General features: G+C 38.4%; 1 protein-coding gene across 2 annotated transcripts in view; it reads right to left on the bottom strand.

Moving 5' to 3' along the window:
- Positions 1-13,818, bottom strand: part of PRELID3B (PRELI domain containing 3B) — a 133,608-nt gene extending 119,790 nt beyond the window's left edge. The window contains exon 1 of one of the 2 annotated variants that reach the window (XM_031047641.2): positions 13,681-13,818. The gene's annotated coding sequence lies outside the window, so the exon portion shown is untranslated. Of the gene's footprint in view, positions 1-5,786; positions 5,933-13,680 lie in introns of those variants that run through there. The other variant, XM_034067015.1, reaches the window with a different exon arrangement.
- Between the last annotated feature and the right edge of the window lie 11,014 nt (positions 13,819-24,832).

Here is a 24,832-nt window from a genome sequence, read left to right as displayed (position 1 = left end):
AATCCCCGATATTCTTTTTCCAAGTTTTTATCTAGTGGCCCCAGAACTTCTTATGCCAACATCTTCCTTAGCTTCAATTTTATAAGCCAGTATCAGGGAAGAATGACCATACCTTTTAGATACATAGTAGATACTCCAACTGTACATGCACAGTTCACTTCTGTTTGACAGGTATGTCCCATCAAGCACTATATTTCTTCAGCAAAATACTGTTTAATCTAAATTACAGAATTCTCTGCAATTCTGTTGGATTAAATTTGTACATTCATAAAGAGATTAGAGCTGCTAACACTGGATCTCCTTCTGATTTTATATCAATTTACAGCAGCAAAAGCCCTTTTAGATATTTCCTGTTTCTGTTTATTACAGACAGAAGAGATAATTGTCCTTGGCTAGTGCTGAAAGACTGTAAATATTTATAAATCTTTAATTTTTTAATGTACCTACAAATGCAGGAAAAAGTACTTAGCAAATCAAGATTTGTCTCTCAGCTCAGTAGCATTCTGGAAAACTTTTAACAACAAGATTTAAACTGAAGAAAAGATGGAGGTTATGACAGTGTTAATACCAACTCCTTACATTTTGCTTCTAATATCCTCTCTCCCTTTGGGGCCATAACCTACATACACTTGCACATGCAAGCATCAGCTCTCAGAAGGAGGAATGAACATTAGTGTTCACAGGACTGTACCCTTTGAACTAAAAACCTTGTCTGGCTTGATACAGTTAGTTTTCCACTCTACTTCAGGAGATGTTAGTGACAGGATTGTTTGAATTAGATATTCTCAAGAGAACTCAAGTGATGTGACAAAGATAAATTGGGGCTAAGTATCATGCCAACTGATTCAGCATCATTACAAATGTGCAAATAAACAATCAGTGCACTGAGCCTAGAAGAACTGCTCTGTATTTGTCACTGCATTTGTTGATTTGTCCATTGAAACCTTCTATTTAGAAACTTTCTGTTGATTTTACCAGCATTTTAAATTTGACAACACCCTGAAGTTAGATAATGAAGGTAGAAGCTGTCACATATAATCATTCTCTTTTACAGTGCCGTAAATGTCTAGTGGCTAGTAAGTACATGATAAGCTCACACCTCATCTGCTGTCATTGTCCCATTAATAGCTCAGGTACATAAACTCTTAAGTTATAAATGAAACATACCACTTTTCTAATAAAAATGTATTATATAAAATCAATCTAAAACATAAGAATAAAAATCAAAACTATCTCAAGCTGAAGGGGGCCTATAAGGATGCTGGAGAGGGACTCTTCATTAGGGACTGGAGTGAGAGGACAAGGGGTAATGGCTTCAACTTAATCAGGGGAAATTTAGATTGGATATAAGGAAGAAGTCCCTTACTGTGAGGATGGTGAAGCACTGGAACGGATTGCCCAAGGAAACTACGAATGCTCCATCCCTGTCAGTGTTCAAGGCCAGGTTGGACGGAGTCTTGGGTGACATGGCTTATTGTGAGATGTCCCTGCCCAAGGCAGGGAGTTGGAAGTATTCTATGATTCTATGAAGCATCTAGAATATAGCAAGTCCCAGAAGGGTACTGCTGTTGCTATTAAGTTTGCAAAGGTGACTCTCCAAGAAATCTTCCAATGCTGAAGCAAAAGCAGCAAAAATAAGGATTGTTGGAAAGCAGCAGCTTTAGATAGGTACAGGATGCAATTCTTTTTTCCTCCCAATGTATTTATAGCAAGTACATCCCAGAGTTCATGGTGCTAACGAGTAGATGCAATTCCCCTTAGCTTCCTGGGATCTCTTTTCTCATGTGATCTTCATAACTGTATTCCCTGAGTATTCCTCTCTTGTAGCTGTCAAGATATTTAGCCTCCGATCATCTTGGGATAGATTTATTACTGCATCAATTCTGCAGATAATGGATTAAGACACAGACAGTCTTTACTGTAATAGAAAGTGCAAACACAGAAGCAGATTTATGCAACCCAATCTCCTTGATGCTTTCAGAATACATTACTGTTTGTAAGCTTGGCTTATGTTAGTCATAGCAAAACCTGAGCTCAGGATATTTGCTTGGAGACAGATTGTTTTTCATGCCCACTCTATAGTCCTGCTTCAGCTCATTTGCCAATATGTGGTTAAAACTTCTGTTAAGACAGAGAACATAGACTTCTAGAAGACTGCTGGATTGAAAAGGGAAACACAGATTACAAGGACAACTATGCCCTGAGAGCACTCAACAGCAATACATTCAGAGATGTTTGAGCTAGGTAAAGAAAACTGGCTCAACAGCTAGTGCAGACACATTAACAATGTGGTACGCACACTAAGCTACTTGCCTAGAGGAGCTACCACAGTGCTAAGTGCAGCACTGCACTGCCCAGGACAACGCATGCTCTGTTTCTGCAGTATGTCAGTCACAAAGAAAGCCACTAGGTTTTGATTTCAGGACCTTGGAAGAATGACTGTAAACTCTTTGATATACTCATCTTACTGGATTTATATGCTGAGTGTAGCTTGGATGCTAACTGGTATTTGTAGAAGAAAAAAAACCCAACCTTCCTGCTGCTTATATTTCTCCCTTTTTTTTTTTTTTTGGCTCAATAGATAAAACTTCACTTGTGAATTTTAGTTTATTTCTAAAGGGGTGCAGTGTTACATGTGCGCACCTGAGTTCCCAAGATCACCTCTGAAGTTTTATAGTAGTCATGATTTCAGTATAATATGCAATGTTTCATTATTTACTGAGACCAAACATGCCAGATGCCTTCACTTAACTTCCATTCATGGAAATATTAAAACCAGTGAAAGGTTAAGCAGGATATTAAAACTTCTTCTCTTCTCAAACACACACAGATTTCGGCCATTTAATTTAACATTAATTAAAGTGACAAAGAACAGCTGAGCTCCACTGAACTTGTCTGGAGTGTCCTCCTAATGAACAGGCACAGAAAAAGGAACATCTAGGAGAGACCTAATAGTGAAGCAAGCAAGTTGCCCTCTACATCAGACAAGAGAACAGACAAGAAGATTTTCACAGCAAAAGTCACAAGGTGTATTGTGCCTATTATATATTATGTTGTGCCTGTGAAGTTACTAAACATTAGCAATTTCTAGTTCCCCAAGTTTTTATTACTGAAACATTACAGGTTTTCAACTAAAACAAGAAATGTTTTCATGAAAAGAGTCATATAATTTAAAACTTTACTGACAGGGTAATAAAACAGTGGCTGCATTGAAAAAAATACAAAGAGCCAAGCCAGAAGGATGCTTCCCTTTGCATCCATAGCCCTGCATACTACTGGCATTCCAGAAGGGACTGTGCAATTCTGCTGCAGCAAAGCAGCCATGGAATAGATTCTCTGGATTCATTGGACTGAGGCAAATTAAAGTAGCTCTGTCATCAATGCACTTAAGTGTATTGCAAACCCAAACCCTTAAACTATACAAATCAGGCCCGTAGATGCTCCACAGAGCAGCTTGCTTTCGGACTAGGTAGTACTAGACAATGAGCGCATTTGCCATCCTTTACTTACAGCTTCTAAGAAAACTGTAAAAGCTCTGAAAGGCAAGGCCATGAGGGATAACAGCAGGATATACACACAGAAAACTTGGATTTACAGGGAGTGGACAAGTGGCCTCAGACAGCCCAAACTGTTGAAAGGTGTGTGGGGAGATGCCAGGCAATTTCAAACCACTGGCTCCAATTGTGCTTCAGTTATTTGGCCACTTTCAGCAATTTGTGGTCATAACTTGTATTATCAGAGCCATCAGAATGTTCATCTCGTTTTCTAGCATATGTCTTTGCTTAGGAAAAAGCTGTCTAAATATTTTGTCAACTTATACTGCAACTGGCATGAAAACAATTTGGCTTTTTGATTTCCTCCTGTCTTAGTCTTAGAAGACAAAAGATTGAAGAGGTCAGTAATGTTTGCATTTTTTTCTTCCCCAGCAGCATTTCTGTATCAAATTACAAGCAGTTTATTATACATTTATATTTTATCATTAACAACCACCACAAAAGAAGCCTGGACTATGCCTAAAGTATAACACATACTAATGTTCATTTAAAGAACTAGGAAAAAAACACCCCACAACACCTTACACCTACATAATTATATTTGCATAGCAATTCACAAGCCTTTTGTACTGTGATTTTTCTAGAGGTCATTGACTCATCAACCTATGATTCACTTGTGTACACCATCATGAATGGAAAATAGTCACTCAATTTATGATCTAAAAGTTTGCCCTCCTGTATTTCAGTTCTATGGGACTTGGACCCAGCAAACTTTTCTGTTTGCGTATTTAGATCCCATGACTGTTTCATGAAATCAATTAACCCAACATTATTTACTGAGATATCATTGTCCCTAATAAAACATGCACTTACATTTTAAGATAACAACTGGAAAGTTCAAAAGGACTCCTGTGGATACACAAAGTAAGTATAGGATTTATGAGAAACTAACAGGAGGAAAAGATGTTTATTTAAGTATCATGAGATATTAGCCTGTCAGCTATTGCATATAACATGATTAAATTTAATCAAAAGAATAGCTCATAGTGTTTTGTGAATTTACAGACACAGCATTCAGAAGATAGAACAGGTATTTTAAACAAGTCAAACGCAGCAGCTGGAAAAAAAACACCACACTTAAAAAAAGGTAAGAGCACACACTGTTCTTGTGAAGCATTAGTAATCACAATAAATAGCATATTAGGTTACTACAGTAAGAGTCCCCCAAGTTCTGCTAGGATATATTTAACAATATTTTTGCATTGTCTTTACATTACTGCAGAATATCAATGTTTTGTCTCTTTATCTTGTCTTGAGAGTAAGTACTAGAAGGCGGCATTTGTTGCTCAGTGTCTTGCAGAAATCCTACTAGCTTTAAATGTAGCCTCTAAGTACCAAATTAAGCAGTACGATCTAAGCAGCCAGGAATGCTGGTTAAATTTGCAACTTCCATTACAAAGGAAAACTGAATTAGCAGCATAATCTTTCTCTGAAAAAGAACTGGGCGTACACTCATATTTTCAAGTAAAAAAAAAATCCAGTATGACAAATACAATTTCCAGAAGTCCAAATATTTTATACAGTTTTTTTTGTCAAAATAAAACTAGGCAGCCCAAGCTCCAAGCAGGTATATGCTGGTCCTCATTCTAAGAAAAGCCTCAGCTGCTCCAGGAAAGATAAGGACATTCTACAAAGTCCTCTTGAAGTCAGGGCAAGTGCTAGCAGGGAACATAAAATCCCAAACATCCTCACTTCAACCCAAAAGTGTCAGGCCTATCAACTTTATCAGTCCTCAATATGCATGGCAGGGAACCAGCAGGTCCCATGAGCCTTCACTTAAGATGGGATTATTTGCACTTCCATTCCAGTTCTTGAAACAGGATTATGGAAGACTTACAGTATTCTGGTGAAGAAGCTGCAAATATGGAAAACCTATGATTTTTAGCACCCTGCAAGTCAAGCAGGCAAGCTTCTGACAGATACATGACAGATCATTAGTGGAAGTGTGTTAAAATAGATACATTTTTGCTTCACTAAGTCAGTATTTTTCAAATAAACCCCCACTATTTGATTTTAAATTTTCCAAGCCACCTACTCAGAATATCAGAATCACAATTTTGCTATATCACAAGTATCTTTGTTTCCAGCTCTTCCACAGATACAATTTTGCAGTTTCGTATCAGCTCTCTCTAAATTACCTTTCTAGTAGGAACTGTATTGACCCAGGTAGTTACCAAACAAACAGTGCCAATAGATTCACACATTACAAATCTAAATCCAAATGTTACTTACATGAAGAAAGTGTTTTCTCCTAGTCTCACAAAGCAGATAGTGGCACCTTCTCACAAAAGAAAACAGCAGTTCTGCAGAGGCTTAGAAGAGTTTCCCAGTGGTCACCCTGAATCTGTTTTCCAATTTTGCACATTAAGAGTGCTGTGCTCTCCCAGATGTTTGCTGCCTCCCCCACAAGTGAGCTTGTGCTTGCAATTTAGAGCCAACACCTTCCACCTGGAACAGAAATCCTCTGAAATTCACAGCTGCTTTGCTCTCCATATTCCAGTCCATCCTAAGGGCTCTCTCTTTTTCTAATCTTAACTCATCTCACGAGAGAAGATACAAATACCTGGCATAACATATAAATTCCCTTGCCAATTTAGAAACAATAACTTTTCATTTTATAATTTTCTACCCAGCAGCTGCTTAATTTTGAGATTTTTGTTTGAAGATGCTTGTTTTCAGTCTCCCACTCTCTAAATTAACAATAATTGAAAATTTGATTTAAAAGGTCATTCTGGAAGACTTACATAGTCTTTCAAGAGTAGAGTTCACTTTTTCATACCTAGGAATTATGGTTGAGTCCCTAATATCTAGTATCACTTTGAGCCTTCAAGTGTTCAAGTCCATTACCTCACCTCTCTCTGTCCCCTGTATCAAAAGTCCACAATCATGCCCAGCACTCACAGATTCTCTCTTTATACAGACTCGTGTTGCCACCAATTTTAAGATAAGACACATTATGATAAAGCTGGGTTCTTTTCTCTTTGAGTTTTCAATCTTTAGAGTTGGGTGCCTGCCTTTCTGGAATAACTGTTTTTGGACACTCCCTACAAGAAGAGAATGTGTGTCAAACTATTTCTTATAAAACCAACATACTTGAAGAAGGGGTCCATGCCATTCCTCTGTAACGCACGTGGTCTAGCTGTTATTGTACAAACAGTCTCCTAAAACATGAGTAAGAAATCTCCTAAATTGTGGCTGAAGTGTTGGTCATAGTTCACATTTTTATCACCTGTATACACACTTGGTTGTCAGACAGACTACAGGATCAGGTGATGACTAGTTATTAAACCACAAGCAGCAGCATGTTGGGCACAAAGACTTTTCCCAGCTAGTTAAGATGCTGCTGACATTGGTCTTTTATTCCCAGTTGCCTACAGGCTCCCTAATTAGACTCTCTTCCCCATCATTCACAGCACTAACTAGTCACACAGGTAACAGCATGTTTAAACTACTTTGCTGAGGTCTAATTATTCCATTTCATGACACCTGCGTGATGCTATTTCATGCCATTATGAAATATTAATTGCTTTCTGTTTTATAGAATAGAACTTATACGCAAGAGTGGAAAAAACCCCAATGGCTTTACAATGCTCCCCCCCCCAATAATAATAATAAAAAAATATCTTTTCCCCACTATCACTAAGCTAGCAAAACAAAGTTTTTTGCCACATTTTCTACACTGTCTTGGGCTGAAATTTTCTAGCATAAGCTTCAGCCATCTAGATAACCTGCAGGTACCTAGTGGCCAAACCATTATCTTCTACTGAAAGTTCTTGATTTGGTTGGAAGGACTGAATGCAGGGTAAGTCTTGGTTTTCTGAGAACACATGAACACGTCACCTCAGTTAACAACTGGCAAGTACCTTGGGTATGCCTTGCTTGGAAACTATACTAACACGATAAAATACATGTCCTGGGTTCAGCAATAGGAGTCATTTTTCTCCTTCTTAGCAGCTGGCGCAGTGCCATGGTTTTGACTTTTGGCCTGGGAACAGCATTGATAACACTGAGTTTTTTAGTTACTGCTCAGATGTTTAGCCTGACCAAGGATTTTGTGAGTCTCATGCTCTGCCAGGCAGGAGGGGAAGCTGGGAGGAAGCAGAGACAGGACACCTGACCCAAACTAGCCAAAGAGTTACTCTGTACCACAGCATGTCATGCCCAGGATGTAACTTGGAGTTACCCAGAAGGGCTGGCTCACTGCTCGGTATTGACTTCAATTCCTGAAGTTGTTCCTGATTTCAGTATGACAAGAATTTTTCCATGTCTGAAAGGAATACCTTACACCTTACATACTGGTACATCAATTTTCTTTATCCCACATACTGGTCATTCTCTTTAGAGTGATTGCTATCTTATGTCACTCCCCCTGAGAGCTGATAATTAAATGAGAAGAGAGAAATGTTTACTTCCTGGAAGAGTTTGCGCAATAGTTGCCATTTGGTCCAAAAAATTAAAAGAAAGAGAAGAAAGTCCATGGTCTTAAGAGGAGAATATATTCCTCAAACAATTTCAGACAGCACCACTCTTGGCAAATATCTAACTATTTAAATATTACAAGAGATTTATTATGTGTGCACAGTATACTCATTCAAAGCTAGCTTTTAAGCTCAGATACATACATTTCCTAGATTACTTTACTTAGGGACAGTCAACAGGTCCAGGCTCAGCTACATAGAACAAACATCACAGAACATGTACGAGTATGTAAGGTGTAAGGTATTCCTTTCAGACATGGAAAAATTCTTGTCATACTGAAATCAGGAACAACTTCAGGAATTGACTCCAACAAGGTCAGGATTTCAGTGCTCTGTTTTCAGCAACTCAATTTCTACTTCCTTCTCATTCGTATAAAGGAGACAATGGAAGTATGATTCAGTCCAGCATCATACCAAATTATAGGAATTCCTATATAGTTATTATAGGGAAGAAAACCCAAGAACTTGTGCATATAATAATCCCTCTCCCCTGACTTGCCTGTTCAGTGGAAGAAATAAGAAAACACAAAGAGTCTGAGCACTTGTGCCCTCTGTGCAGAGCCTGTTGGTGTACTCTTGGCAATAATCTCGACTTCAGTACTGCCTGGAAATAATTAATAGGAAGGCAAATCAACTGTAAAGAGACATCTCGATCTCTGCTTAAAGGTGAAGAGGGAACATGCTTTTGGAAAATTAAATACTTATACTATGAAAAAGAAATACTTGTCAGACCACTGACACATATATACAATTAAATAATGTATATAAGAATAATATTAATAAGAATATGCATTAATTGCCACAAAGTAAAGAGAGTTTAATATTCCAAGAATGAAAGGGAAAGATTCGTATAACACCTTTGGAAATGGATCCTTGGACAATACAGATTATTGTAGCTTTGCAACTGAAGAATTATCCTCCAAGGCATTTATTCCTAAGATAAAGCAGATAAACCAGTGACAGGTATGCCTGGGAGGAAACATCTGGAATATTTTCCTTCAGGGTTAAGATCCAATCTATAAGGCTTTTATAGCCAGAAAAAAAAAAAAAAAAAAAAAAAAAAAAAAAACCAAAACCCCAAAAAACAAACAACAAAAAGGAGTGTTTCTCAAGCAAATAGAAAAAGGCTAGAAAGTTTAATTATACTGGAACACATATAAAAACCTGTATGCTTTGAAAAGAGATGCAATAAAGTAGGCTTAGACTGGGTTGGAAAGAACTAGAATAACATTGCAACTATATTAAAAAAAAAAAGGAGAATAAATGAAAAAAAGTTGTTAGGTAACCTGACCAAGGTTAAATAACCCATGTGGATTAATTCTTTAGTACATGTTGTAATTTTGCTAAATGTAACTGTTTACATAAATAAAATGTTACTGACTCTTCTCATGTCTCTTTTCTAGGTGGGGAAAAAATAATAATCCTATTACTAATTCCAGTACAACACACACACACACAAATATCTTGTTTCATTCAGAAGTAATTCAGGATGTTGCTTAACCTTGATAGAGACTGATATTTGTAGGTTTTTCCCACAAAAGAGTGAAAAATAAAAATATTTTGTTTAAAGAATTTAAATTTGAAAGAGTGGATTTATTTTGGAACAAAATCAATTTAAAAGACTTAAAACCTTTGCAAAACAGATCTTCCATTCTCTTCCAAGGTGGATTAGTAATATCCTTGGAGACATGCAAGAACTCCAGCCAGAGGCAAACCATGTTGGGACAGAGAGAAGAGATGTTAAAAAGGAATGCTGCTATCCCACTTCAAATAGCAAAGATTTCACAGGGAGAATTTTGGTTTAGGAAGAACAGATAGAGACAGATGAGAACTGTGAACAACTAGACCACCAGTTAAGTAAGCAAACCTTATGAAACAAGCCAGAAGGCATGACTCAAGGAAAAAGTACAGAGAAGGAAAATTTCTTCATGTATCAGATGACAGAATCAAAGTGTCACATACACTGAGGGAAGAAAGAGTACTGAGAAACATTTCTTCCGAAAGTATTTCCACTGAAGAGTGGTAACCAAGTCCATAACCTCATCAACAGCAATTTACACAATGCAATTGATAATGCCAGTTTTGTTTGATGGAAAAATTAAATTAAATTCCTAAAAAACAGAAGCCTTTCTCAAACTGTAATCTAGACAATCTGTGAAATAAGATTAAATGCCATGGCTCTGCCGCCTAGAACACTCCTCTCTTGCTGGTTTACATCCCCAGTATATTTGAGACAGAGTCAAATAATTAACAAGTTGTCATATTTCTTTCAAATCTAGTAATTACGTCTGATGATTATGAACAGCACAGGCTGCAGTTTAATTCTTTGACAGAATATAAAGAAGTGCTCCTCTCCACTCCCCAAACATTAAATTGTACATATAAAAGTAAGTTCTATTGCTGTTTCAGGATTTCTCTATAGATTCCTGACTGAAATCCTTTCCTTTGCAGGCAGGTTGACAGTCTTAACAATCCAAATTTCTTGACTGTAAAGGAGAAGGAAACAGTAGATATCATTAGTTTTAAATGCTGAGAATATCCTAGCAGCACTGAATGTGCAGCAAGCAGGGAAGCAAGTCCTGAAAAAACAATCAGCACAAAATTTAATAAAATTAACATGTGGACATCGACTCTCCATAAGATACTCTAAATTGTTTTGCAATAAGAAAGTATTTTATTTCTATTCTAAAGAAAACTCCAACTATTAGAGGTTAGCCTATAATAAACATCTTGTAACATTCCTTAAGCCAATGGATCCCTAAACAATATCCAATTTCCAGAGCATTATGGAAATCTTTTAAATCTCTTACTGAGCTCAGCAATTGCTATGTGCAGCTGCCTACAAAACATGTGCTCAGGAAGCTCACATAAATGTCAACATAAGTCAAAATAAGAACAGTTTTTCTCAAACTGTGATAGGACAAGTTCCTGAGGTACCTAAGCTAAATCTGAAGTTGCATCTAACTTCAAAAAAGCTCTTTTTCTGAAGCAGAGGCTTGGACCAGATGACCCCTAGAGGTCTCTTCCAACCTAAATAGTTCTAAGATTCTGTGCAAATTAAAAAAAATAAAATTAAATAAGTGTATATATATATATATATATACATGACTTTTACAGTACGATGTTTCTCTATGCCTTCTCCAGGATTCAGAATATTTGAAAACCAGGCCACTTATACAGTTGCCTAAAGCTGGTCTCCACAGAATTATTCTGAAATATTGAGTTATAACATGTATTTTTAATGGTTTGCTTCTGCTAGTTATTTGCTAAAGCCTGTGTCTTCACCAAAAGAAAAAGGCCCTAGAGAGGTTTTTAAATATAAATTACATGGTATTATTAGGTCATCTTCATATAAAAGCCTCCAAATAAAAAACCTCTTAAGAAACCATCACTAGATTTCATAAACCTTCCCTAGTGAGCAAGCAGCTAAGTAGAATACAAGCAATTATTTAATGCAGTTGAAGTAAATTCAGTATTTACTGCCAACAAGTAAGCATTCAAATTATGTATTTCAAGGTGTGTCTCCCTCAAAACAAGCAGTTCAAGACACTCTACAGTTATAAGAAAAAACAAACCAAACCCAAGCAGCTTAACTTTAGACACTACAGCCTACTTTGAAAATATATATAGGAAAACTACATAAGAGCAGCAAATTTATTCTTTTAAGATTTCTGGTCTGAAAAAATCTAAGAAAGACTAATGGTCAGAAGTTAACTAACTGCACAATCTTTCCAGGAGAAAAGCTTGCACTTTTCAAGACAATACATGCAAATACATCTGAAGAATGAATTCTGCAATGTGATGCTCTCAGGGGCTTATCCCACTTCTCTAGGTAGATAAAAAGCACAACTACTGCTAAAATTCATCCTCCAACTTCAAAGTTAAACTCTTGGGTTTTCCTTATTTTAGACCTAAGACTGTAGTATCTAACCTGTTTTCAAGTATCACTAAATTGCCAGCAAATATGTGCTTGCAGCCCAGAAACCCAACCATACCCTGTGCTGCATACCCAGAGCATGAGCAGCAAGTTGAGAGATGGGATTCTCCCCCTCTACTGTGCTCTGGGGAGACGCCCCAACCTGTAGTCCTGCATCCAGCTTTGGGGCAACAGCACAAGAGGGACATGGAGCTGCCGGTGTGAGTGCAGAGAAGGCCACAGAGATGCCATGAGGGCTGGTGCAGCTCTGCTCTGGAGTCAGACTGCGAGAGATGAGCTGGTTCAGCCTGGAGAAAGCTCCAGGAGACCTTGTGCCTAAAGGGGCTACAAGAAACCTGGAGAGGGAATTTGAACAAGGGCCTGTAGGGACAGGACAAGGGCAATGGCTTTAAACTGACAGACAGGAGACTGAGGTTAGATACAATAAAGAAATTCTTTACTATGAAGGTGGTGAGACGCTGGCACAGGTTGCCCAGAGAAGCTGTAGCTGCCCCACCCCTGGCAGTGTTCAAGGCCAGGTTGGACAGGGGTTGGAGCAACCTGATCTAGTGGAAGCTGTCCCTGCCCATGGCAGGGGGTTGAAAGTGGATGAGCTTTAAGGTTCCTTCCAACCCAAACCATTCTATTATACCATTCTATGATCAACTTAGTCCCCAGACACTGCCCCTTTCATGAGAGCAGGGAGCAGGTTCACCTTGTGAAAGCAACTAATTCTGATGTGCATGAGCCATGCAAATGACTCTTTTGTGTCTGCCCAAAAAACATTAATAGTTCCAACCCAGTCATTTTCATACGACTTCTCTTCAGAGCCCCCATATATATATATATATAAAAAATAAAACTTTGATATTTGATTATAACTAAAAGATATTATTCATCTTTTTTAATACTTAGTAGGTAGTATTAAAAGTATCCCTTGAAAAATATAAACATAGTCCTACAAATTTCAAATAGCCTTTCATCTTACTCCTATGAAAGCTCAGGTAAACATAATGACCTTTATTTCTGTGAAGATGGATGCCTGATAAGTCAAGAACACTGAACAACTCTAAACTGACAACAGGGTTTAGTTGTAACCAGTTACTTTAAGAAGACCCAGTAGATTTCATTTCAGTTACCCTAGAAAGACAATGTGATTCAGACATGATTTCTGCTTCCTTTATTTAGTCATGGAAATGAAGACTTAAAACCGTGGGGAAAAAAAATATAAGACTGAATTAAAACACAGTTCATCCCATTTTTCCTCCAAATTTAACATAAAAAATCACAGTTTTACAGTGCTACAAAGATACACTTTTTAACAACAACCAGAAAAGACCCATTCTGCCAAATCGTGCTTCCTCCTGTAGGCTCATTTCTGGGCAGTCAACTTTACTGTATTAAAGTTTCCAGACTGCAAGTGCTGGGAATTTGTTATATAAAAATAAGGTTTCCTAGAAGAGCTGGATATATAAAACCAAAAAGAAATTCCCTCCTTGGTTTTAAATCTTAACCAACTTAATTACAAGCATATAGTTATTAATTTTCATTTGTTCCAAACAGAAACCATACCCAAACACAATAAACTTCAAATGGAACACTTCCCCACATACACCCCCCCCACCCAAGACAGCAAGTATTTAGATGGTTAATCATGTACCTTATCAAAAGACGAGAGCAGTAACATCAACCACAATGAAGTAAAAAAAAAAAAAAAAAAAAAAATCTATACCTGTAAGTCTTCAGCAGCATCATGCACAGCTTAGTTGGCCTCTCAAATAAACTCACTGACCTTTAGCTCTAAGAAAGAACCCTTTATGGCACACAGTAGGCCATAACAGGAAGAACCCTACTCTATGCAGGCTCTTCTGTCTGCAGAGCCACTGAACTTTCTCAGTTAACATACCTCTGCTTTTCATTAGCCCTTTTCAGAATTCCTTTGTAATACATTGTCAAGCTTGCTTTGCAGGACAGTCTCTTCATTTCTTCCTTTGGCTTTTTCTTTACACATGTGTCATATGCCCAGAGGCATGGTATGAAGACTTAATTGCTTGATCCAGATGGCACTCTACCGAATCAGAGAGCTGATTACAGGATGAAATACAGCTGTTGAAAACCAGTGGGATCCTCATTTAAAGTCACAGTGACAAATAATCCTAACCCTGCCTTAAATTTAAGATTTCAAAACTTTTAGCATTTGGTGAAGTCTTTAGATGAAATGATGGCACTCAGACTTCTGTTTTCATAAGAAACACCCCAAACTCTTTACACTTTGAAAGCAGTTTTAAGCTTGGCGTGCAATCACTGCTGTAAAACTGTAGTATTAAAAAACTGCTTGTTCTTCTGCTCAATGCCTTGAGAATTTGAAGCCATTGCAGGGTCAAGGAAAACATCTCCCTGCCAGCTTGTTTTTCTGCCTTAGTTTTGCCAGCTCCTCACCATTTGCAACATATGTCTAAACCCTGTTGTGAGGAATGGCTGTCAATACAGCAACAGTATCTCCTTCCTAGGACTGCTTCATAAGACAACAAAACTGTTGTCCCACTTGTACTGGATTGCTTCACTTGTATTAGATTTCTGCAGAACCTAGAGAGCACATTTTGTCACTGAGGAAGGAGTCAGATCATACTGGGTGGCAGTGACTGTGGATGGGAGGCAGGATGAGAAGTATCCCCTTTTTTCAGTTGTATTTTCTTTCAGCAGCTCAGTTTGCACAGGGTACCCAAGCAAGTCCCACCCTTCATGGGTATTTAGCTATGCCTTCAGGCTTTGGATTGCTACAGTCCGTTTTGCCTGCACAGCTGAAATTGTTTTCTTGCTACCACACCAAAACGAGCACAAACAATAAGGCCACTGTTTGTCCATAATGCTCCTGAAGGATATTGCTAAATCTACTTCATATATAGCATGTGGATGAAAAAAAAAAAGGGAGAGAAAAGAAACCTCAGGAAGTAGGCATTCTGTGAGCTGAATCAGTGAAAATTTACATTTCTTTAAAAGTAAGCGAGACAAGTAATCAAGGAAGATTTATGCTTTTAGCACTCTTCTTGGAAGTTCCCACTGACCAGTTTTCTGCTTTGTACCTTTTATCTTTGGTGAAAAATAACCAGTTAAGATCACTGACCAGGCTCTTTCATTGGTCTCCTCAGGAATATGACCCTCTTCTCCCAGGAAATTGCAGGGAAGAGGGAGAAAGCTAAAGAGGCCCAGCAGGCTGAGACATGTTACACACACGCCTTTTGCCAAGCAATCAGTGGTCAGGTGTAACATGAAATCTGAGATGGTTTACAGCTCTACCCCACTGAAAACATGTTTTCCTCCCCTACAATGCAGACTATGAAAGGAGTTAGAAACTTGAACGCATTATTTTGCTCTGGGATGGAAAAGGTAATGTGCTTCTAGAAAGACTATGCAGTCTATAAATTTCAGTGGTATCCAAACCACTCAAGTGGTATCCAAGTTATTTTACTTCTGCATTTTATCTTACATTTACATATATGTAAAATGTGTGCTCACTGCAGAAGTTTGTTTTAATGTAGTAGCAAAATTTGAAAGTAGCAGGCATGGAATTTGTGCTCAAAAGGCATACACCTTTCTACAGTTGCTACTGGACCTGCTCTTACTATCCCTCAGACCTAAAGGCTGAAGAGCTATGGCAGGTTCAACGGTAGTGATATTGAAGAACAATGAGTTCTAAACGTTCTTTAGTCTACAAATATGCTTCATAAAAGGTTTTAAATAACGCATTCTTTTTCTCTCAAGTGGAGACACTGCAGGTGCAGTTCCACAATGCTACTATGTGAACTGAACATCTGGTTACAGACAAAAGAATTTCTCTTCCCCTTCATGCCAGCTGCACTCTGGCCATTTCTCTAGTATGGGATATGAGTCTTATAATGCAGCAATATAGTATAGGGAGCTAAACCAGAAAAATAACGCTGCAAAATCCACTGCTATCAGTTACGTTCCCTGAACTAAGCATACAAGCAAACACCTTCACTTGAACAAGGAAGATGGTAAGAGCCACATCAGGATTAACACAGTCAGTCTCACCTCTGTGCCTGTCAAAATCTTGGAGCAGATTTTCCTGGAATGCATGCTAAGGAAGATGAAAAACACCAAGGTGGTTGGTGGCAGCCAGCATGGCTTCACTAAGGGAAATCTTGCCTGACCAATTTGGTGGCCTTCTATCATGGGGCTAAGGAACTGATGGACAGGGGTGGAGCAGTTGATACCATCTACCTGGACTTGTGCAAAGCGTTCAACACTGTCCCACACAACATCCTTGTCTCTAAATTGGAGAGACATCAATTTGATAGATGGACCACTTCAGTGGATAAAGAACGGGCTGGATGGCCGCATGCAAAGAGTGGTGGTCAATAGCTCAATGTCCAGCTGGAGACCAGTAATGAGTGGTATTCCTCAGGGATCAGTGTTGGGATCGGTCTTGCTCAACATCTTTGTTGCTGACATGGACAGTGGGATTGAGTGTGCCTTCAGCAAGTTTGCCGATGACACCAAGCTGTGTGGTTCAGTTGATACGCTGGAGGGAAGGAATGCCATCCAGAGGGACCTTGACATGCTTGTGAGGTGGGCTGATGCCAACCTTATGAAGTTTAACCATGACAAGTGCAAGGTCCTACACCTGGGTCAGAGCAATCCCAGGCACAGCTACAGGTTGGGCAGAGAAGAGATTGAGAGCAGCCCTGTGGAGAAGGACTTGGGGGTGTTGGTTGATGAGAAAATGAACATGAGACGGCTTCAGTGTGTACTCACAGCCCTGAAAGCCAACCGTATCCTGCCTGGGCTGCATCAAAAGGAGTGCAACCAGCAGGTCAAAGGAGATGATCCTGCCCCTCTACTCTGCTCTCGTCAGACCTCACCTGGAGTATTGTGTGCAGTTCTCAACATAAAGAGGACATGGAACTGTTGGAACAAGTCCAGAGGAGGCCACGAGGATGATCAGGGGATGGAGCACCTCCTGTATGAAGATAGGCTGAGAAAGTTAGGGCTGTTCAGCCTGGAAAAGAGAAAGCTGAGTGGAGATCTCATAGCAGCCTTCCAGTATCTGAAGGGGGCCTACAAGGATGCTGGGGAGGGACTATTCATTAGGGACTGGAGTGACAGGACAAAGGGTAATGAGTTAAAACTTAAACAGGGGAGGCTTAGATTGGATATAAGGAAGAAATTCTTTACTGTGAGGGTGGTGAGGCACTGGAATGAGTTGCCCAGGGAAGCTGTGAATGCTCCGTCCCTGGCAGTGTTCAAGGTCAGGCTGGACAGAGCCTTGGGTGACATGGTTTAGTGTGAGGTGTCCCTGCCCATGGCAGGGGGGTTGAAACTAGATGATCTCCAGGTCCTTTCCAACCCTAACTATTCTATGAATCTATGACTCTGTGATTACTTCGGTGGTTGCTGGTTGTTGAAATGGCTTAGCTTTATCACAGAAGCTGAAATTCAGCCATTTTTGGGGGTGGAATTTCTCATCCAAAGCATTTTTTCTCAGGCAGGGGGTATGCTCACAAATTAAATTAAGTAGAACAGAATGAAAAAAAATCAAGTTAGGTTCACTGAGCTGTAGAAACTGCTTCACTTGAGGAAATGATGCAAGGGAAAAAATTATTTTAAGTGCTACTGATTATTTTTAATTGTCCTCAGAACTGAATTAGCAATTTATGGGAAAAATATCTGAGCCTTTAATTTGACCAAACTGGAAGCAAAGTACTTTTAACTGGTAACCTTCCCATTCAATTGGTGAACCAGGAAAAGCAAAAGTTATTCCCACAGCTTTAGTTACAACAAAGAAAGGCTAGAAACAAGCCAACACAGTATGCTGTTCTGATTCCCAATCCTTTTCATGTCATTTATACCTTGTCTGTGAAACAGAATTATTACTTATTCCACTTTTATCTGGAGATCTTACACTAATCTAACAAAACTATTAAAAATACTATTCTTTGTGCAGACAAAGTAAGATGCAGAAGATAGGAATATATAAAGAAATTTCTGCAGGGCAAGCAAGGGTATAAACTTGAAGAGCTCCAGTTATTCCATGAGAAATAGATACATGCACATCCTTATTCTAAAAAGCAATTATTTCAGGAGGAGATAAATTTTTGTCTTACCTCAAGATGTAAAAGTGAGGTGGATTATCTTCTAGTCCTGGAGCAAGAATGTCTGTTTGGCAATGCTGCCGAAATTTGATGGTTTCAAGTTCACACAGCAGTTTGCCCTGAAGTAAGTTCTTTACATGTCCCTAATCAAAGAGACTCACACAAGCTCAGTGACAAAGTCAAGACAGAAAGGTGCACAAGCCCTGCAGCTAGCTTGATGAATCTTCACTACACTGTGTCAAATCTTGCAGCTTTAAAAGCACTTTACACAGCTCATCAGTATTACATGACAATTTCTTAACAGCTTTACCAAAAAGTAATAGGCACCAGTTATTTTCTATTGCTTTAAAGGAGTTTTACAAATTCAGTTCAGGACATTTCAAAAATTCTCATCATCACACTGGAGACCATTTTGCTATGGCATCATCTAGGGGGCACTTTCACAGGTTCACTAACAGATTATCTCTGTGCACACTGAAATGTTGCCAAGGGGCTATAAAACAGCCATCACTTTAGTTTTGGTCAATATAGTTCACACACACATGACTGAGAATTTTTGTGATCTGAATCTTGATGCAATCAGAAACAATTTTTAGAAGACGCCTGATTATCCTTGATGGAAATCCCTAATTAATGAATAACATTTTAAATTATATTTTGCATATAGACCTACAAACTGAAACGTTAAAGATACTTTATGGGACAGACCAGCAGCAGAGATGTGTAGTGAATGTAGCAACTGCCTTACTTAATATTTGTTATGGATACAAAATTTTTGTAGGCCTTCAGTTTGGTTGCTATCAGATGACTCCTATCTCTATTACTTACTTCCTGCCAAAAAAAGATTTTTAAGTAGGATTCCTACAAAAAGGAAATAACAAAGATGATATAAAAACTTGTGCTTTTGAGGTATCTGATCCCTTTTCCAGTAGCTTCATCAGCTGGATGGAGAAAAGAACAAGGAAATAGAGAAAATGAGGGTGATGAGTGTTAAACGATTCAGCTTTATGAAAAGTAGGTTTAAATGAAATTGTTTCAATATCAAATCTTAAAAAAGGCCAAGTGAGTATTTGTCTATACTAGCACTTATCATACAGCTAAGTGCTATAGACTATTTTGGCCCTAACACATGGTAAGTTGTCTTAGGTCATGAGGAAAGTGTGAACTCCAATATATTTCTCCTCACAGGGCAAAAACTTCTGCTGCAGAATTTAACCCCTGGCTACCATACTGGAAACAAACCCCAGTACTGGTGTAGTCCCAGAGAAGCATCCCAAAAATCCTTGAAAACTTTGGGGAAATTCCTGGAAACTTTCTTGGGGGAATTCCTAGAGGCATTTGGGGGCATTTCTAAAACACATTCAAGAAATTCCCAGAAAGCATCACGGAAAATTCTCAGACAGCCTTCAGTAAAATTCCTAGAAAGTATCTGTATTGAGTCCTAGAAAACAGGTGAGAGAATTCATACAGAGTAACCTAAATGCAATTACAAATATTTCAATTGAGCATCATTTCTTCCCTTAAGTGACAAGCATATTAAAGGTTTGGACATAATCAAGGCTGAAAAAAGAAAGCACCAGAGTCCTCAGCAATTTGTAGAGGATGAGGAAATGTTTCTTTCCTGGCCATGTGAGTGCTGGAGCATCACCTGCAAGACCCATCCAATATGTTTGGATATCTACTTCTGGGGAAATTAAGGCCAAATTTTAATTTTTTTTTAAACCTCTTCTGTATTAATGGATTTTCACATACTTGCCTGCACACCTTCAAACATAAACAGCTCCATGTATTTTAAGTCATAACGATTCATTAGCTATAAATTCTGAAACACATCTCAATTTCAGTATTTGTCGCTACTTCAGAGCATAAAAGTGATTCAATGAAAAAGCACTAATGTGAAGTGTGTAGGCACTAATTTTTTTCCCACCATTATGAGATGCACTAGCATAATACAAACCATATATATTCTTTCTTACTTCTATCTGGGGCCAGAAAACCTTAGGAGTATGAGCTTTATGAGCAAAATAAAATAGAAGCTGCTATATGTTATGATGCATGACCAAAGCTAAGACAGAAGATAAAGAATGAAGAGTTAAATGCAAACTTCAGTTAATTTGAACAGAAATCAATGCAAACATCCAAATCAATCACCTAAGTATACACTAGGGGATATATAAAAGCACTGTTCCAAGGGTGTGACCCACAAACCTTTGCAGATTTATTAACTACTATGAGAGGTCATGGATTTTAATAAACTGTTCACACTTCTTCATTCAGTTAGGCCATAATCTGAATGTTGTTTATTGCAAATTGTTTAAACAAATTGTTTGAGTAATTTTTACATTTCATCACGGAATTTAAAACCAGTAATGTTTTCCATATGAACTCCCACATAAGCATTTGGGTACTGTAAAAATAAATAAACATATGGTCTCTCTCATGAAGTTTCTTCAAAACTGGAGAAGAACTACGAAAAAGAACAAACAAATATACAGGGACACCTGTGACTGTGATGAGATTTTTTTTTTTTAATCCTTTGGTTCAATGTGGGCTTTATCACTGAGTACTTCAAACCAAACCTGCTAGTGACGTTTTCAAGTTTAACACTGGCATAAACAGGCTGGCAAACTCAGTTGGGGATCTGCAACTCAAGGTAGGGTGTTTTTTTTTGTCTGATCTATTTAGGTTTCTATGTGATGAATACTATTTTCATGGGTGGAATCTTTCACATCACCGTGTGTTTAATTTACACAGCTGGCCCTAATATTTAATATCTTCTGAATCCAGATTATTTTCCTACAGCTGCTCTGAACTAATAATACTGACAGAAGTAAAATTTACTTCAGTCTAATATTTGGCTCTGCCTCTCAGCACCAACGTGTTAAGTAAGGAAGCACCATTCTGCAACAAGCCTTTTGCTGACCACAGCTGCACTAATCACGTGCTGTAAAAGGAACTGCAGCCCTGCTGATGGACACTCTGGACTGGGCTGCTCCTTACCTCCTAGGAATATGTTTTCTTCACAATCACTGCCAAGTTTTAAGTTACAGCCTTTCCACCTTCTGCTCATACAATTAGCTGAAAGATACCAATGACTTCAGTGACAAAGTCCTCCCCAAAAGGACAGAAGAGCTTTAAAAGGATAATGCATGAACATAGTGGGGTCTCTGACAGCTGATTTCAGAAGGCAGTATGAAAAGGGAAAAAAAAACACCCCAAGGCACAGGTACTTCAAAAGAAATAATTAACACTGTTTTCTGGGGGAGTTTGAGAGAGGGGTCATGTGATATCTACAGAAATAGTGTTGCTCAGATAAGGAAACATCAAATACCAGGACCAGGAAGAAAGAAGCAGATTCATTTCATGCAGCATTTTTCCTTTAAATTACCATTTCTAAGAGTTTATGTATTTAAGTTATATATTGACTATAAGAGTTTATGTATTATCCGCTCCATTCATGTTTTACTGAATCATGAGGATTTGAGGTAAAAGTTTTTCTAAGAACTAAGCTAAAATAGAACTTGATTCACCAAAAGTTATCTATACAGCATTCATCCTTTGATATCACAAAAGTTATCTATACGGCATTCATCATCATTCAATCTTAAGGTAAAAATAGTCCACACATTGACTTTTCCTTGCTACATTGCAGATCCCTGTGAAACTCAAGCAAGAATTAAATGTCAATGTAATAAGTCCTCAGCAAAAGCATTAATTGTGTAAGACGAAATGCCAGAGGTGCTAACACCTGGGCTTAATATATGTGCAAAATACAAGAGGACTCTTTGGAAATGTCGTGGAAAAATGCCTTTTGCAATTTACATTGTAGGTCTCTAATGGGCTCCCACGCAGTACCTTGGAAAAGATATAATCACACAGTGCTCTCTAGTGGCTGTCCGGCCAAAAACCTCTGCAGGCTGCACTGCCGTTGGAATAATCACAAGAGTTCAGCTGCCCCTGTAGTCAGAAGCAACTTACAGAGAGAAAAGTGCTTCTGACAAAGAGGATCTCACCTAATACACAGGTCTGTTTGCAGCAGCTTGCAGAAATGAGCTTGAAACACCATTAGTTACAATTCATCAGAGCTGACATTTTGAATATGAGTCAGAAAGTAAAAAAATGTTTGAATGAGAATGAACTTGGCATTTCACTATGTCTCCAGACTTTTTGACCTTACATCTTTAACAACTCAGTGAGGAGTAGATGGTGAGTTAAGGCATAGAGTTGGGTAATTCCTGATGCAGAGAAAGTGGCAAGTAACTGTTACATTCCTTCTTGTCCCTTGCTGAGTGTGATCACATTCCTGCATGTTTAATAAATTGTTGTGAAGCTTTTTCAAAACCAAACTGTCAGCTTTTCCAGATACATGAACTGGTCAGTGGATATGAAGAAAGTTGGGGTTGGCAGAGTCTGTAAAATTATCCACCAAGGAATTATCAAGTCTCAGGAGAGAGAAGGCATCTATGTTGGCTTCAGCCTCCTGCACTGACTCAAATCTTGTTATTTCTTAACGAATGCATTCCATAAATGCAAATATTGATGTGACTGGAATTATGCAGAACAAATCTAAGACATTTAACGATGCTTTAGTATACTAGGAGTCTCACTGGTTGGCATCAACACAGGGGACTTTCTGACTCTTTAACAAACTCCAGTTGTGCCAGGTATTTTCCTCATCCTGCAAACGGTGGTGCAAGGAGAAAAACATTCCCTTCTGCTCCATCCAGACTTTCCAGTTGAGAAGACCACATTACAAAATGTGTGCTTATTCTGGGCTATTAAAACTGTACTATCATACTGTGCTCAAAACACGAGTCATACATCAGGCCTGACACCAGCAGTCCTCTCCCTTTCTCTAGGCCTTCCACCATAGGAGCTTCATGTAAAGACAATGCAGAGCCCTGGGAAAATCCTGGGAGGCTGAAAGCAGAGATAAAGTATGTGGAGAGTTCTGGTTCACTGGGCTGACCCTCTTTAGGAAGTTCAGCCCAGCATACAGCCAGCAAATGCAGCTGTCTGGAACCTGTACATACCACACCCCAGCCAAAAACAAGACCAAAAGTAACTGTTAGAAGTGCTTACTTGAATTTGTATGTTATGTAGGGATCCTTTTAAAAAAGTACATTTAGGTATGTTTCCAAAACTGAATGGCCAAGTGTTTGTCTCTAAGAATGTCACGGTATATTTATGAGTGCAAAAAGTACAAGTCAGAATACCCTACATAAAAGGGAAATTCTGGGAGCATCCAAGTCAATCATGCCTTTCCTTACTGTTGAAATATGAAGCACTCAAGAAATCAACTAATCCCCATTTGATTACAGTGCCAAGTCAGAGTGGAAGTTCAGGGAAATGAAACAAAATACCCTGGATTATTTTTAGAGTAGTGCAACAGTAAAACATAAAAACACAGGACCTCTGCTGCTACCAGTTTTCAACTTGACTGTGTGACCAAGAAGAAAATAAAATCAAGGAGTACTCCATTGTGATTTCTTTCTAAGATATAGAACTTTGTTTTTGTAACCTTTCAGAAAGCTTTTCTCTACAGCTTTTTTAAAAACATGATTTATTTCTACTTTTCTACCCACACTGTAGGATTTGTAACATAATTTAAAAAAGAAAAATCCAGTATTAACAGGTATTCCTTAAAATTTTTGAAGATGGAACTGAAAAGTAGTTCTAGTTGCTGCCATGCAAGTGTCTGTAAAAACAAAAAAATATATCCAGCAAGCAGCTTTTAGAATAATAGCCCCACATCATAAACCTAATGAGTAAAACATCTGAAATGGATCAAATTAAAATTAATTACCTATTTTAAAAAATATAAACAGGATAAAGGGAAAAAAACATAAGAAAACACTTCAGTGATTAAAGTGTTAGCAAATGCAGATAAGATACTTGATTTGACATTTTCACGGTGATGCTATTTAGGAAAATGGCTTCGGAGTGTGCTCTCTTGTAATCATTATATATCATTATATATGTATAAACCAGCACTGAACTTATGAGTTCTATAGGACTAAAAGTTGCAATTCTTCCTGTGGTCTGTAACATTCCACGAGTGGAAAGGATGTGGACAGCTACTCAAATATTTCAAAGTTGCTAAGGAAGACGAGAGGGAATAATGAAAGAAATCCACCAAAACCAACCTTGTAAGTGAAACTGCAAACCACAGAGGTTCTGTAGTATGTCACGAAGAATTGCATCCTTGGCTGGAACAGCACCTGAAGGAAAAAACACAAGTTCCAATATAGAACAGAAGCCGCAGAGGGAAGAACTATTCCTATTACGTCAAGTATAAGTATTTCTGCAGGATCAAGGGCTAAAGACTTAGTATGATCACTGCTAATGATCCAGAATTAAAACAAATAAAAATCCAAAGACCTGAGTTCTTTTGTACTCCCCTAAAGAGTAAAATAAGCAAGACTGGCTCATCTCTATCTTTGTTTCAATGAGATCAGAGTGGCATGGGTTGACACTCATAAAAGATTTAGCTTTGGAGCAGAATTTATATATGGACATCACGAATTCCTGAAAATCAGAACACACAAGCTCTCATAAGCACAGCAAACTCATCAGTGCAGTATGGATTTCAGCATGGCATTGCTGAAAGGTGAGCAGGAAGGTGGCTGGTGTGTGTGTGGAGGACAAGAAGGCACTTGGCCGTGGGAGCCCCTTGTATTCCTTCCTCTACCCCCTACCTTGGGAGCTTTTCCTCAGCCCATCAATAAAGGTTTCCCATAGCTAGTTTTGGAGAGGTGCGGGATGGCTGCT

The sequence above is a fragment of the Melopsittacus undulatus genome, chromosome 10, assembly GCF_012275295.1.
Source record: "Melopsittacus undulatus isolate bMelUnd1 chromosome 10, bMelUnd1.mat.Z, whole genome shotgun sequence".
NCBI classification, from domain to species: domain Eukaryota; kingdom Metazoa; phylum Chordata; class Aves; order Psittaciformes; family Psittaculidae; genus Melopsittacus; species Melopsittacus undulatus.
Note: the sequence above shows the minus strand (reverse complement) of the source record. Positions and strands in the feature narration are given on the sequence as shown.